Source organism: Arachis hypogaea, chromosome 17 (assembly GCF_003086295.3).
Source record: "Arachis hypogaea cultivar Tifrunner chromosome 17, arahy.Tifrunner.gnm2.J5K5, whole genome shotgun sequence".
NCBI classification, from domain to species: domain Eukaryota; kingdom Viridiplantae; phylum Streptophyta; class Magnoliopsida; order Fabales; family Fabaceae; genus Arachis; species Arachis hypogaea.
In genome coordinates, this window is record NC_092052.1 from 95,922,339 (window position 1) to 95,938,414 (window position 16,076).

The 16,076-nt window shown below is 33.8% G+C and overlaps 1 long non-coding RNA gene across 11 annotated transcripts; it reads left to right on the top strand.

The window, feature by feature from the left end:
- The first annotated feature begins 1,255 nt into the window (after nt 1-1,255).
- On the top strand, nt 1,256-15,116 carry LOC112765401 (uncharacterized). Of its 11 annotated transcripts, none has more exons than XR_011875376.1 (5): nt 1,320-1,778; nt 1,889-1,974; nt 2,095-2,280; nt 5,626-5,806; nt 5,908-6,584. It is a non-coding gene; the product is annotated as an uncharacterized lncRNA (long non-coding RNA). The 11 variants fall into 11 exon arrangements; XR_011875379.1 differs by having other exon boundaries at nt 5,679-5,806; XR_011875384.1 differs by lacking the exons at nt 5,626-5,806; nt 5,908-6,584 and adding an exon at nt 12,735-13,026 and having other exon boundaries at nt 1,256-1,778.
- Nucleotides 15,117-16,076: the final 960 nt, after the last annotated feature.

The following is a 16,076-nucleotide window of genomic DNA, read 5'->3' on the forward strand; positions in this document are numbered from 1 at the left end:
CTCATGTTTCGTATTCCTTATACGCGCTAGTTCTTAGGGACGCGATTTGTGCGTGTGAAAAGTGAATCTGGTCAGTATACGAAGTTATAAGGAGTTTAATTTTGAGGCGACGAGAGGAAGTGATCATGCTTTGTTAAGAGTTCTGAACGAACATTGTGCCTATTAAATTTTAGATTTTGAAATTTGATTTGCGTCAAGTTATTTTTATTAACTTTTGCATCACCTAATATATTTTCTTCTGTGTTTGTGATATAATTTTCTTGGTATCTATAAAATATTCGAAAGGGGATGTGAATATGAATCTTTTCTCCATCTTATATCAATTTTCGAGGGCGAAAATTTTTGTAAGTTGGATAGAATGTAACATCCCGCATTTTTGAAAATCTAAATATAAATAAATTGTGATTTTATCTTATTAAGTTTAAACTTTATAATTTTAGAATTTATTTTGTTAGAAATAATTAAATAGATTCGGAAATAGTTTTATTTTGAAATCAATTAATATTTTTAAGTAATCTTATTATAATAGAATATTTTGTATAATTTTAGTAATTGAAAAATAAGAAAGAATTGTATAATTTAATTTAAGTAACTTTTATTCTGAAAAGGTTACGATTTATTTTATTGATTTGATATCTTATTTTATAAATTAATCAATTGAGAGTAATTAAATTAGTTTACTAATATTTGGAGTTAATTCAATTAATATTCTTGTGTAAATTTGTATAGTTGGTTATTTTATATATTTTGAAAATTGTATAATTTAATTTAAATAATTTCTATTATGGATAAATTATGGTTTATTTTATTAGTTTGAGCTCCTAGAGATTAATTTATTAGGAATGATTAAATGGATTTTTATAAATACTTTAAGTTTAAGTAATTTTATTATAATTAGATATTTTATAAATTGAAATTAAAGTTTCGGTGATAGAAAAATAATAAAAAGTTATATTATTTAATTTGAATAATTAGTTTTGAGTTTAAACTACATTTTATAAAAATGTAATTAGTATATTTACTTTATGATTTAAATTAAAAATAATTATTTGAGCTCGTTAATAGATTGATAGATAAAATTTTATGCGTTTTAAAAGTAATCTTTATAGCATTATATTTAAATTCTAAATTGTTATCCTATCATAAATGTTTTGTAAAATTGTTAAATTACTCGTATATATTTTTCCTAGTCTTATGTTTCTTATTTTATACGTACTGTTAGTATCTAATACGTGTACTCCCTAACCAATTAAACGCACACACGCACTGGTATACTCATCTCCTCCTTATAACCCCACGTTTATCCACTCTCACAATTTATCTTCAAAAGAACGTATATCATATATATGTTGATAGCAAAATAAAAGGGGAAGGCAAAAATTAGAATGGGAGTGACGGAGAGGGAGAGTCCGAACCAAAGGGAGCCAGAGGATGAGAAGGAGAGGAGAGGGGAAGGGAAGGAAGAGGCGTTGCCGGTGATGAACACAGCCACCGTCGCCGCTGTCTGACCGCCACACCACCAAACCCTAGCCGTCATAGAGGAGAGGGTGATCGAAGTAGAGAAGTATCGCGTGAAGGAGGGAAGTTCCATCGCCAGTGCTGCTGTTAGTGGAAGCCGCTACCACCGCAGCGGGGAAAACGAACATGGGAGAAGAGGTTTCGTTGATGTTGTCACAGAGGAAGAGGACGAGACGTGTGTGAGAGAGTGACGCACCGAGGAGGGACCATTCCTCTGCCGCTGCCGCCGCCGGAATTTCTGGTTGCCGCCATGATTAATGGTGAGTCAGTTAAACCCTAGCCATGAGAACCACCATCTTTGAACCTTTATTGCTCTGTAAATACCCTGTATCTGCCTCTGATGTCCTTGGTTATATGATGTTTGCTGGAGTTTGTCCCAATTGGAGCCATTGGCGAAGGTGTTGCCGTGCCGGAAGCCAACGCCGGGCTATTGCTGGTTCTGATTCTATTATCTTGGTACTGGTCTAATCTTTTCTTTGGGACTTGTCCATTTGCACGCTCTGTTTTGGCACTGGTATAGTTGTTATATTCTTATTTTAATTCAATTTTAGTTTTTACTTTGTCGTCAATTCCCAGGGTTGTTTCTGCCCTTGACTACATTAGATTCAAATTCTTGTCCTGGTGCAACCATCATCATTGCCGCGAAATTAAAGCTGTTGCTGTTCCAGCGGTGTCCTTGATTGCATTAGGATTGTTGTCACTGCTGTAAATTAGAAATGAAATGGGGCAGTTGTGTTCAAATTCTGCAATTGCGACATCGAGGTAGGGGGTTCAAAACGATTTCAATTTAAGAATGCCTACAAGGTTTATTGAATAACTGCAAATAGATTTAATAGATGTGAGTAATTGATTGATTATGTGAATATTGAATTGTGGCTGAAATTTTGATTGGAATGGTTGAGATTGTGATTTGGAATTGTTTATTGGTGATATTGATTGATTATGTAGATTGGGAATAGTTTGATGACTTATTATTGAGAATTACTGAATTTTAATGGGTTATGTTGGATTTGTTGCTGTTGAGCTATTATTTGATATAGTGTAATGTTAATGAGCTTGGTTGGTGGTTGATTTGGAATTGGTTTTGAGGGGTATTGAAGGGTTGGATTTTGAATACTAAATGGTTTGCTGAAAATCAGGTTCTCTTGAAATTAAACGGCAACTTTGAAAGTGAATCAGTGACTCTATAGTGACTGAAATGATAAGAATTTAAGTGTTAATGAAATTATATCAAGTGTAATTGTGAAAACTCAATTTTGAAGGTTTCGTATCAACTAAAGAATTAGTTATGATTTTTCAAAATTGAATTCTAAAATCTGATTTTCTGCATAATTTCTAAACTGAGTCAGAAATTTGAAAAGCTATAACTAATTCTGTGATTATCGGAATTGTATGGAACCAAGTCCAGATTAAGCTTGGGGATATAGGCATTTGAACTGGTGAATTTGAGACTTTTTCATTAAGTTTATGATTTATGGTAAATTTTTGAATTATGAATGTCAAATCTGGTTTTTCTGCAGAACGTTTAACACGGCAGAAACTTGTTTCCTCTATTGGAATTTCTCCAGCTTGAATTTTAAAATGGAACCAATTTTAAATGAAACTATGGTCCTAATACTTTAATTTCATAAAAATTTAGAATTGTTAGAGTTGTGGTTTTAAAGATTTGGATTTTTAAAGTAAGATGTATTATGCAGTAAAAGTCAGGTTTTGTTTTCTAAGTCAGTAACTTTGAGACTATGTAATTTTTAATTCTGGAATGATATTGAGATGCAACCAATTGGAGGTGAAATTTGAGTATGTTTAGTACATATGATTCAAATTTCAGGGTTTTCCATGTTTTAATAAGTGAGTTATGGGACTTGGAAGAGGTTGTGTTTAACGATTTGTAAAACAGAATTCTGCAGAAAATTACCTAACTTCCAAGCTACGTAACTCTTTCATTAAAAATGGTATGACCCTGGAACCAATTGAGAAAGAAATTTGGGTAAGTTAAGTTTAACCACATTAATTTTGAAGGTGGTTGGATTCAATTTGGATTTTATATGAAATTTCGAATGTTGTATGCTGCTGCTGTTTTCTGGATTTAGAACACTGCAGAGCAGTCACAGTTTTGCTTATATTCCCGAAGCTAGAGTCAATGAAAAATTATGATTTTTAGTTTAATAGAAAGCTTAATCCGAGACGGTTGCATGGATATAAAGTTTACATAATTCCGAATTCATTTGATATTTTAAAAACAAAATGGAAATCAGGCTGCCAAGTTGTGTTGGTAATTATTTTGGATATGGAATTTAAGAAATAGATTTTCTATTATCAAATGTTTTTGAGAATATATTGCTGTGGCAATTGCTGAAAGAGGTTGACGAAATGTTGAGAAAGAAGGAACCCGTAAGGGTGGATAAGTCCTATTTTTAAAGGAGATTATGTCCAAATTTTTACAAAAGTATAATGACTTAATCAAAATCAATATTTAAGGCTTATTTAATGATAAAAACTTCAATGATTCCTGTAAGAAGAAATTATTTGGTATACGAGATTGTTGGCAAGGGCGTGGGTTTTGTCCCGCTTGCATATTTACAATTACAAAAGAGTAAAGAGATAAAAAGAAAAGAGTAATCAGAGCAGAGTAGAAAAACACAGAGAACAGAGCAGCCAGAGTAAAGTAAAGAGATAAAGAGAAAAAGAGTAATATAGATACAGATGAAAGAGTAATTAGAGAAAAGTAAAGGGATACAGAGAACAGAGCAACTAGAGTAGAGTAAAGAGATGCAGAGAAAAGAGAAATCGGAGCAGAGTAAAGAGATATTTGTATATATATATATATTAGTTGCTTGATGCAACCCAGAGTTATATTTATATATATTAGTTGCTTAATGCAACACAGAGCTTCTGTAGGGAAACTAAGTTACCTACAGCCATTTTCCGCTTCCCCAGAGCAGAGCAGAGTATATATATATTTTCCTGCAGTAAGCAGAGGCTGTCCCAAATGAGCGGCTATTATTATATGCGCATTTATTTAGGAACGGAAAATCGTTTCTGGGAAAATCGAGACTACTTGTTACCGGATAAATGTCGGGATTGCGGGCAGCCAACCGACACATGAGCTCGTGGCCTGTACTAGGACTAGACATTCATCATATGCATCTATGTGATATTGTTTGGGTGTGTATATTGTAATTGGTTTGCCTAAGTGAATAATCCTGTTTAATTGCTAATTGCTATACTTGATGTAATTGCTCTTGATTGTTTTTGAATCTCATTACTTGTGTTTGTAACTGATTGGCTGGATTGTGGTGAATTGGGTGTTGGTTGAATTGCTTGGGCCTGAGGCCGTGATTGGGTTGTGTTTGAGGTTTAGTAAGTATGAAAGATTGAGCTGGTTCAGCATAGGCTTAATGAACCTATGCTTGGAATAGATTAGTCATTCACACGGCCTAGGAAAGCTTTTCAAAATATTTATAAAGGAAAATATGGGTTTAGAATTTTGGATAATTAACTGATGCTTTATAAGATTTTGGATTTTTTAATGTTATGCCGTTGGTTTTCAAAATAAAATGTTGATAAGGCGAATAAAGATCACTGCAAATGAAAATAGTTTTTCTTTTAAATATTTCTGAATGAAATTAACTATTTGCGTTTTATTCTTTACTTTCACGGCATTCTCTACCTCTACTGAGAACATGTGGTTTGGTTCTCACCCCGAAATTTTCCACCCTTTCAGTGACAGGTTTGAAGACGCAATTTGAAGCTACGAGCGATTAGTAGGCTTTCTTTATGGTTTTAATTGCTTTCATAGAGTCCCCTCGCTCTTGTCCTTTGAGGTTTTATTTTAACAGAGGGATAGGTGTTGTATTTGGGTTTATATGACTTCTTATGTATAAGAATTACTATTAATAATACTTATGTGATTGTTATTATTATTTGCAATGTTTATCCTTGATACATGTCATTAATGAATAAAAACAAAATTTTCTGGCATTTTCTTAAAACTGAAACGAGAAATCGATACAAAGGCTCAGTAATTAAGTAGTTAATATTAGAAAAGGTCACGTAACGTTCTTTCTAGTAGAAATACCCTGACTTAAGCAAGGTATTTTGCTGAAGGGTTGTTACAGTTACAACACTCATTGCGACTGATGCTGATAACTTGTTTCGAGGTATCGAGCGATCATTGCGAGCGCAGCATGTTCTAGAAGGCCAACATGTGGAATTTGAGACTTATATGCTGGAGGAGAAGCTGCGTATTGGTGGCAGGGGATACAATGACTATTGCAACAGGATGAAGGTAACATTCCTTGGGATACTTTCAAGGACGAATTTTGTAAGAAATATTTTTTGAGAGAAGCTCATAATGCTAAGAAAATGGAACTTATGCTACTGAAATAGGGTAACACAACTGTTGCAGAATATACACATAAGTTTGATGACTTGTGTCGTTTCTCCAAGATTTGTCAAGGGAATCCTGCTGACTTTGAAGAATGGAAGTGTTTGAAGTTTGAAGGAGGCCTTCCTGAGGACCTAATGAGTTTGGTAGTTCGGATGGAGATACGAGTTTTGCTGAGCTGGTTAATAAATGTAAGTTAATAGAAGAGTGTGCTAAGAAGGTAACTGTATTTAAAGCGAGTTGACACGGATTTCCATCAACGAACTATAACAGTTATAACTGGAAACCACAAAGGATGAATTTCGAAACATCTGGTGTGCTACAACATAGGAACTCGCTAGCTGGTAATATTCCTGCTCGTCCTACGGGTGAGAATAGACGTAGATTAAAGCAAGATAATGGTGAACAATTGGTGCACGAAATTGTGATTCACACTTTTCACAACTCCGCACAACTAACCAACAAGTGCACTAGGTCATCCAAGTAATACCTTACGTGAGTAAGGGTCGATCCCACGGAGATTGTCGGCTTGAAGCAAGCTATGGTCATCTTGTAAATCTTAGTCAGGCGGATTCAAATGGTTATGAGGTTTTGATAATTAGAAGATAAATAAAACATAAAATAAAATAAAGATACTTATGTAATTCATTGGTGGGAATTTCAGATAAGCATTTGGAGATTCTTTGTTGCTTCTGAACCTCTGCTTTCTCATTCTTTTCTTCCAATAAAAATACCAGGTACGGTTTCTGCACGGCTAATCTTGTCGAATTTCTCATCTCAGATGAAAAATACCAGGTACAGCTACCGCACGGCTAATCATCTGTCGGTTCTCACTAGCGTCGGAATAGGATCTCTCTATCCTTTTGCACACTGTCACTGTGCCCAACATTCGCGAGTTTGAAGCTCGTCACAATCATCCCTTCCCAGATCCTACTCGGAATACCACAGACAAGGTTTAGACTTTCCAGATCTCAGGAATGTTGCCAATTGGTTCTAGCCTATACCACGAAGGTTCTAACCTCCGGATTCGGTCCGTGGATTAGAGACCCAAGAGAATATACTCCGGCTGTCGTCTAATGACTATGTTGAACATCATGTAGACCGCTTGTGGTTGTCAGGCACGCGGATCTTGGCTAATCGAGTAGCGGAGATAGCGGGTGATTGTCACGGGTCACCCCTTCATTCTGACTTAACTGAATTAAGTACAAGAATATATCTTGGAGAAGTAGTAAGCGTGAATTGAAAGATAAACAATAGTACTTGCATTAATTCATGAAGAACAGCAGAGCTCCGCACCTTAATCTGTGAGGTGTAGAAACTCCACTATTGGAAAATACATAAGAGAGAAGGTCTAGGCATGGCCGAATGGCCAGCCTCCAAGTCCAAGGATTCATGCGAATACAATAGTAAAAGGTGCTATTTATACTAGACTAGTTACTAGGGATTACAGAAAATAAGTAACTAAGTGCAGATAGTGCAGAAATCCACTTCCGGGGCTAACTTAGGTGCCAGTTTGGATGTTTAACTCCAGTTCTGGTGCCAGTTCTGGCGTTTTACTCCAGAAAAGGGTCTCTGGCTAGCGTTTAGATGCCAGTATGGGCCATCAAATCTCGGGAAAAGTATGGACTATTATACATTGTTGGAAAGCCCAAGATGTCTACTTTCCAACGCAATTAAGAGCGCGCTAATTGGGCTTCTGTAACTCCAGAAAATTCATTTCGAGGGAAGGAGGGTCAGAATCCAACAGCATCTGCAGTCCTTTCTCAGCCTCTGAATTAGATTTTTGCTCAGGTCCCTCAATTTCAGCCAGAAAACACCTGAAATTACAGAAAAACAAACAAACTCATAGTAAAGTCCAGAAATGTGATTTTTGCATAAAAACTAATAAAAATATAATAAAAAGTAACCAAAATATATTAAAAACTACCTAAAAATAATGCCAAAAAGGGTATAAATTATCTGCTCATCACAACACCAAACTTAAATTGTTGCTTGTCCCCAAGCAACTAAAAACAAAATAGGATAAAAAGAAGAGAAAATACAATAAATTCCAAAATATCAATGAAACTTTGTTCCAATTAGATGAGCGGGACTAGTAGCTTTTTGCTTCTGAACAGTTTTGGCATGTGACTTTATCCTTTGAAGTTCAGAATGATTGGCATCCATAGCAACTCAGAATTCAGATAGTGTTATTGATTCTCCTAGTTCAGTATGTTGATTCTTGAACACAGCTACTTTATGAGTCTTGGCCATGACCCTAAGCATTTTGTTTTCCAGTATTACCACCGGATACATAAATGCCACAGACACATAATTGGGTGAACCTTTTCAGATTGTGACTCAGCTTTGCTAGAGTCCCCAGTTAGAGGTGCCCAGAGCTCTTAAGCACACTCTTTTTGCTTTGGACCACGACTTTAACCGCTCAGTCTCAAGCTTTTCACTTGACACCTTCACGCCACAAGCACATGGTTAGGGACAGCTTGAATTAGCCGCTTAGGCCAGGATTTCATTCCTTTAGGCCCTCCTATCCATTAATGCACAAAGCCTTGGATCCTTTTTTTTCCTTGCCTTTTAGTTTAAAGGGTTACTGGCTTTTTCTGCTTGCTTATTCTTTTTCTTTCTTTTTTTTTGCATTTTTTTTCGCAAGCTTTTTCTTTTCACTGCTTTTTCTTGCTTCAAGAATTAATTTTATGATTTTTCAGATTATCAATAATAGTTCTCCTTTTTTATTATTCTTTCAAGAGGCAACAATTTTAACATTCATAATCTTCACTTAAAAAATATGCACTGTTCAAGCATTCATTTAGAAAAACAAAAAGTATTGCCACCACATCAAAATGATTAAGCTAATTTCAAGATAAATTTCAAAATTCATGTACCTTTTTTTCTTTTTCAGAAAACATTTTTTTATTTAAGAACGGTGAATGATTCATAGGACATTCATAGCTTTAAGACATAGACACTAAACACTAATGATAATGTAATGAAGGCAAAAACATAGACAAAACATAAAGCATAAAAACCGAAAAACAAAAAATTAAGAACAAGGAAATTAAAGAACGGGTCCACCTTAGTGACGGTGGCTAGTTCTTCCTTTTGAAGATTCTATGGAGTGCTTGAGCTCCTCAATATCTCTTCCTTGCCTTTGTTGCTCCTCTCTCATGGCCTTTTGGTCCTCTCTGATTTTATGGAGGACAATGGAGTGCTCTTGGTGCTCCATCCTTAGTTGCTCCATGTTAGAACTCAAATCTCCTAAAGAGGTGTTGAGTTGCTCCCAATAGTTATGTGGAGGAAAATGCATCCCATGAGGCATCTCAGGGATTTCTTGATGAGGAATCTCCTCATGCTCTCATTGAGGTCCATGAATGGGCTCTCTTGTTTGATCCATCCTCTTTTTAGTCATGGGTTTGTCCTCTTCAATGAGGATGTCCTCCTCTATGACAATTCCAGCTGAATTGCCAGGTTACAGATGAGATGAGGGAAGGCTAACCTTGCCAAAGTGGAGGGCTTGTCTGCCACCTTGTAATGTTCTAGAGGTATGATCTCATGAACTTCTACTTCCTCTCCATTCATGACACTATGGATCATGATAGCCCGGTCTACTGTAACTTCAGACCGGTTGCTAGTAGGAATGATAGAGCGTTGGATGAACTACAACCATCCCCTAGCCACAGGTTTAAGGTCAGGCCTTCTCAATTGAACCGACTTGCCTTTTGAGTCTCTCTTCCATTGTGCTCCTTCCACACAAATGTCTTTGAGGACTTGGTCCAACCTTTGATCAAAGTTGACTCTTCTAGTGAAGGGATGAGAATCTCCTCTCATTATTGGCAAGTTGAATGCCAACCTCACAGTTTCCGGACTGAAATCCAAGTATTTCCCCCGAACCATTGTGAGCCAATTCTTTGGGTTCGGGTTTACACTTTGATCATGGTTGTTAGTGATCCATGCATTAGCATAGAAATCTTGAACCATTAAGATTCTGACTTGTTGGATGGGGTTGGTGAGAGCTTCCCAACCTCTTCTTCGAACCTCACGTCGGATCTCCGGATATTCACTCTTTTTGAGCATGAAGGGGACCTCGGGGATCACCTTTTTCTTGGCCACAACTTCATATAAAGTGAATTTTAAAAGTTAAAAGTTAAAAAGGGGTAATTTTCAAAAATATATTAATAAAATAAAAAATATTAATAAAATATTAAATATTAATATTAAATTAAAAATAATATTTGAATAAAAATAATAAAATAATACGAAAAAGACAATTTTTCGTAAAAGCTTTAGAAAGACAACTTTAAGCATAGAATCTCATAATTACCTTCATAAAATACTTAGGGAGTGGTAGTAACATATTTGTGAGGCAAAAATAAAGGAAAGATAAAAAGTTAAAGAAGAGATGAAAATCCAAGAAAAAGAATGTAAAGTTTTAATGACAGAATCTAACAGAGATTAGCGAACGAACTAGGCACAACATAGATAGCTCTTAAGTTGCGCCTACGGTTAGGTATAATATTAAAAGTTAAACGGTTTCAGTATAGACTTAATGAACATATACTTGGGACAGGCTAACTATTCATTGAAATTTACATAATTTATAATACATACGTTAAACAGAAAAACCAGAGCAAAATATAGAGACAAAGAGAGAAGAGTACTCAGAGCAGAATAGAGAGACAAAGAAAAAAGGGAAACAGAGCAGAATAAAGAGACAAAGAGAAAGGAGAATCAGAGCAAAGTAAAGAGATAAAGAGAAAAGAGTAATTAGAGTTGAATAAAGAGACAAAAAGAAAAGAGGTAATTAAGAGAAGAATGAAGGAGCGATGCTTAAGTAGCAGTAACAACAAAGATAATGTATCAATTAAAGATATGTTTATAAAGAAAGTTATTTGTTTGCCACAGAAGAGCAGAGTGATATTTGTTTGATTTCTGTCACAATAGAGCAGATATTGCCTGTTTGTTTGATTTCTACCATAGTAGAGCAGATACTGCCACAGTAGAGAAGTTTGTTTTCTACCCACTTTCCTGCCACAGTAGAGCTGAGCCTACCACAGAAGAGTAGCTATTTATTTGTGCACGGGTTGGAAAATCATATCCAGAATAACATGGATTCGTGACGGGATAATGTCAGGATGCAGGTAGACAACCGACACATGATCTCATGGCCTGCATAGGACAGATATGCATCGTATTTGGTTGTGTATTTCCTCTGATATGATTGTTGTATGAATGTATGCTTTCTTTGTATGTATTCTATTCTCTCTGTTTGTGTTATTTTCTTGTATTCTTCTTAAACAGGTCAAGGCCTGGGATGTTGTATGTATATAATTATTATCTAGCTATATCTATAGGTGTTCTAATTAGACATCTATACTCTAATAAAGGCTGGATAACTGAACGTCGTTAACTGCTTGAGATGCTTATAAGTGTGGTTGATTAGAACTGCTTTATTTGTTATTATTTTTGAACTGGTAATGAATGATTTTGTTTATCAATTCCGAACGTTTGCAAAAACGTTTAAAAAAAAGTACCTCGCAAAATAACTACGCTTTTAACAACGAATCAGGCTCATATAATAAATAATAGATAATAATTAGGAAGACAAGTTGGTAGCGCTCAGTTTTTAGTATGGTCATGACGTACCAGAAATTGGGTCGTTACACCACTTGGGTCTAGTTTACATATATGACCCGTTGGCTTTTTTTGGGCCCAAATTTTTAAGATTAGTGTTTTAAATCACACTTTAGATATTTTTACTCTCTACGTAATAAATCCTAAATTTTTAATCTTTCTTACTAAAAATTAGTTTTCTCAACTGTAGTACTAGACAGATCTCAGCCGGTACTGGCGGTCAAATTTTTATTTCGCATTTTTTACTCAAAAAACTATGTTTTCAGACTTATAAAAATCCATTGAGTCCAAATATCATACCAAAATTGCCAAATTATGATTATTATATTTTTTAACCATTTTCTCCCATCTTAATTTATTTCTTAATTAACCTATGGTTTGACTGGGTTTTACATCAAAATCTTTGTACAAAACGGCGGGTTTTATTTTTGTAAAGGTTGAACTTGTAAAGGTTGACCCATTTCTTGTAGAGCTATCATATTCTATCTGTGAAGAAAATGTAGTCTTCGAACATGATGAATTCTTTTATTTTTTGTACTTTCTTTAACACTTTTTATTAATTTTATTGTTTTTATATTCTTTACTAACTTTTTAATTCTGATTATTTTCTTATTAATTTTTTCTATTTCTACTGTTAAATCGAAATATTAGTGGGCTATTTCTCCAACTTTTATTGATAGAACTATCCTTCTCATTTTCATATTTCTTCTAACAAGTTTTAAAGATTCAATCTTTTTATGAAATATCATTATAGCAATAACATAGTAAGATAATAAAGAAATTTCAGAGATGAATAATACTTACAGAATTGGGCTTGTATTATTATTTGTTCTATAAAAGATATAATCGTGGAGATGATTACAAATATTTTAGAGAATTTTTTTAGTAAGAGTGTATGAGAGTAGAGAGTTGTTTTGGGCTTTCAAGTTTTTGATGCCTTGAAATGAATTAGACCTGCATTATTTATAGGCCACAAGTGATTATTATTTTGCTAATTTTTTACTATTTGCCGACTGTACTGTTTGCTTTTATTGTTTGCCGACATTTACTATTTTGCCGAAATTTATTGTTTGCTTTTACTGTTTTGCCGACATTTACTGTTTGACCCCCCCCCTTTTTTTACAGAAATCATTTTCTTTGAGATTGGGCAGTTTACATTGATTTTATATACAGTTCTTATTGCTATTCTATTACATTTCAAAAGGGTCTTGAGAGTCTTGAAAGTAATGAGCCAGACTGGATTGGACTTCTTCATCTTCTCCAAGAGGCACAGCTTGGATTGCTTGTAATGAGTTCTGGATATCTTCTTCTAATGTTGCTACTGCTAGGGCTGCCATAATTCATCCCTTCTGAGCTAAAAATTGGATCTCCTTTTTATATGATATTTGTTCACTAGTAGTGCTTGAGGCTGTTATTGCAGGACACTTTTGTGATGTCGTCAATCATTGATCAATAACTGTTTTTCTTAGCAAATTTAGATCATATTTGTTCCACCATTTTATTTTTATTACTCTTACTAAGTATTGTATACTTGGACATTCTTCACAAGCTGTTGAATCATACTCCCAGGTCATAATTCAGCTTATTCCCATAGGCTAAGCTGGCTTCTTTCGAAAAGAAGGCCTCTAATGGTCCAAAGGTTTAGAACCATGATTGGAACCATTTCGGGAATTGTAATGATATCCCTTTCCTGAACCAAATGAACCAGGAATGGGGACTTGGTGATAAAAATAATATATGATTCCATTCTTCTTGGTAATCATAATAAGTATAATTCTAAGGTTCAAATTTTAATGAGAAGTTCTTAGACTGATAAGGGGGTAGTTCCCAGACTTGTAAAGGTAGTATTTTGAGAAATTTTATTTTTGAATAAACAGGCTGTTTAGTATTAGGATCTCTATAGTAGGTTAGTTCAATATATCCTGTATCTACTAATATAAATTCATAAAATTTTTGGGTTTTTTGTAGGTTTATAGGAATGTAATAAAAAGTGTTTGGAAAAATGGTTTTATACAGTGTCTTTCTATCTTTTTTGAACCATTCTTTTTTTATGGCTAATATTTTGATGTGGTTCAATTTTTCATAATGTGGAAATTATTCTTTTAAGGGATGAGTGCTATAAAGGTCTAATGGTTGTAGTAATATCAATTTATTGCTGGTAGTAATTAAAGAGCTCTTACAAGGTAATGATGATGATGGCATTTTTACAACCTGTTACATAGTCAAAGGTCTTAAGGATAATTTTTTCTCTTTTATTTGGTCTAAAGGTTGACCATAATCTTCAGTGGAGGTTATTTTTTGATCCATTCTTTCCCTACAAAAATCCTCTAGTAAGAAAGTCAGGGAGTGAATTTAATTTGCCTTTTATGTGTTCAATGGTAAAATCAAAACCTAATAGAATAGCCTGCCATCTTGCAAATATTTGTTTTGAAACCAGATTTTTAACATCATTTTTTAAATCGCTAGGGGCTGCTTTACAATGAGTTCTTATCGTAAATGTCTTACTGAATAAATCTTCTTAGAATTTTGTGATTAGTATTTCTTTTTTGGCTGTTGCATAATTCTTTTAGGCTTGGTTCCATATTCCTGAATGGTATTTCACTATTTGTTTAAGAATTCCTTCGTATCCTAATTTTGATGCATCTGTTTCTACGATTAATTTAGCCAATGGATCTAGTATACTTATACAGGGTATTTCTTCTACCGCATTCTTTATTTTTATTATTATGGAAGCCATTTCATCTATCCATGGAGGTGGATTTTTTCTTAATCTCTTATAAAGAGGTTCACAGGTGACCCCTATTCCTGGTAAAAATTCTGCTGCATAATTTAGACATCCTAAAAATCTTTGTAATTGTTTTTTGTCAATTATTTCATTTTGAAATTTATCCGCACATTCAATGGCTCTTTTAATAGGCATTATAGTCCCTTGATAGAATTCATATCCTAAAAATCTTACTTTAGTTATAAAAATTTTCATTTTCTTTTCTGATAAAACTAATCTTCGCTCTTTTATAATATTCATAAATTTTTCTAGATCATATATATGCTGATTTATTCCCTTTGAATATACTAATACATCATCAAGATATACTATAATAAATTCTATATGAGGATAAAATATATTATTCATTATTTCTTGGAACTCACTCAGAGCATTTTTTAATCTTTGAGGCATTACGTTCCATTCATAATGGCCAAAGGGCACTATAAAAGTTGTTTTATATCTATCTTCCTCATTTACTGAAATTTGATAATATCCTGATTTTAGATCAAATTTTGAAAAGATATTTTCTTTATTTAATCTTTTAATTAAATCACTTTTATTTGGTAAAGGATACCTAATCCATTTTAGTACGTTATTAAGAGGTTTATAGTTAATAACTAATCTTGGAGCACCTCTTTCTATTTCAGATGCTTTCATCATATAGAAGCCTGTATAGCTCCATGGTGACTTTGAAGGCCTTTGATAGTGAAAATTATTGTCGGTCTAGAAATTTCTTAGTAGAAAAGGAACTTCATTGTAAGCATAGTTTCAAACCAACTAATAACTCTCAATCAAATTTTAATATATTGGTTGTCAGAAGTACAAATCCCAATGAAAAATAACCAAAGTATTCATACCTCGGGTCATCTCTGACGGAGGAAAAATGTCGGTAAAGAATTTCACAAAAATTATCGCATTGTAAGTATAGTTCTAAACCAACAAATTATCCTCGATTAATGTTTAAATTGTTTGTCACAATACAAACCCAATAAAAATAAACCGAAGTATTTAAACCTCGGGTCAACCCTCAAGGAATTGCAGGGAAGTGTTTTTACTATTGGTTATGGAAAAGTATCTTTTTGAGTTTTGTAATAAGAGACAAGTAATATAAATAACAAGGAAATAAAATAACAACTAAGAAAAGTCCTAACAAGGATTGAGAATTGGAATTCCTATCCTTATTATCATCATCAATTGTGATGGTAATTGCCTTTTGCTTTCACTTAGTTAACCTTTAACAATGAAGGAAAGTCAAGTGAGCAAAATTCCACTTAAGTTCACAAGTCCTAATCAAAGACTAGATTTAGTGAAACCTAAGCCAACTAGCAAGTCTCAATCACCAATCAACAAAAGAATTCAGATAACTTAAGAGTCTGTAATTGATCAATCCAAGTTAAGAACATAAAAATCTAATTTAAAATCCAACCAAGAATTTTATCAAACACTTGGAAGGCATAACATAAAAACATGATAAAATTAACAAGGAATGTTAAATCTAAACAACCAATTGCAAGCATCAATAAGTAACAATAAAAGGGAGTAACAATAAACATGGAAAACATAAATTGCATTAACAGAATCAAATGTAACAAGAGCTTATAAACATAAAAATGAAGGAAAAGGGAAATCAACAAAAGAAGATAACTAAGGAACTAGAACAAATGAAAGTAGCAGAAAACCAAATTAAAGTAGAAGTTTGAAATTGAGAAGAGCTAAACCTAAAAACCCTAAAACCTAGAGAGAGGAGAGAGCCTCTCTCTCTAGAAAACTACATCTAAA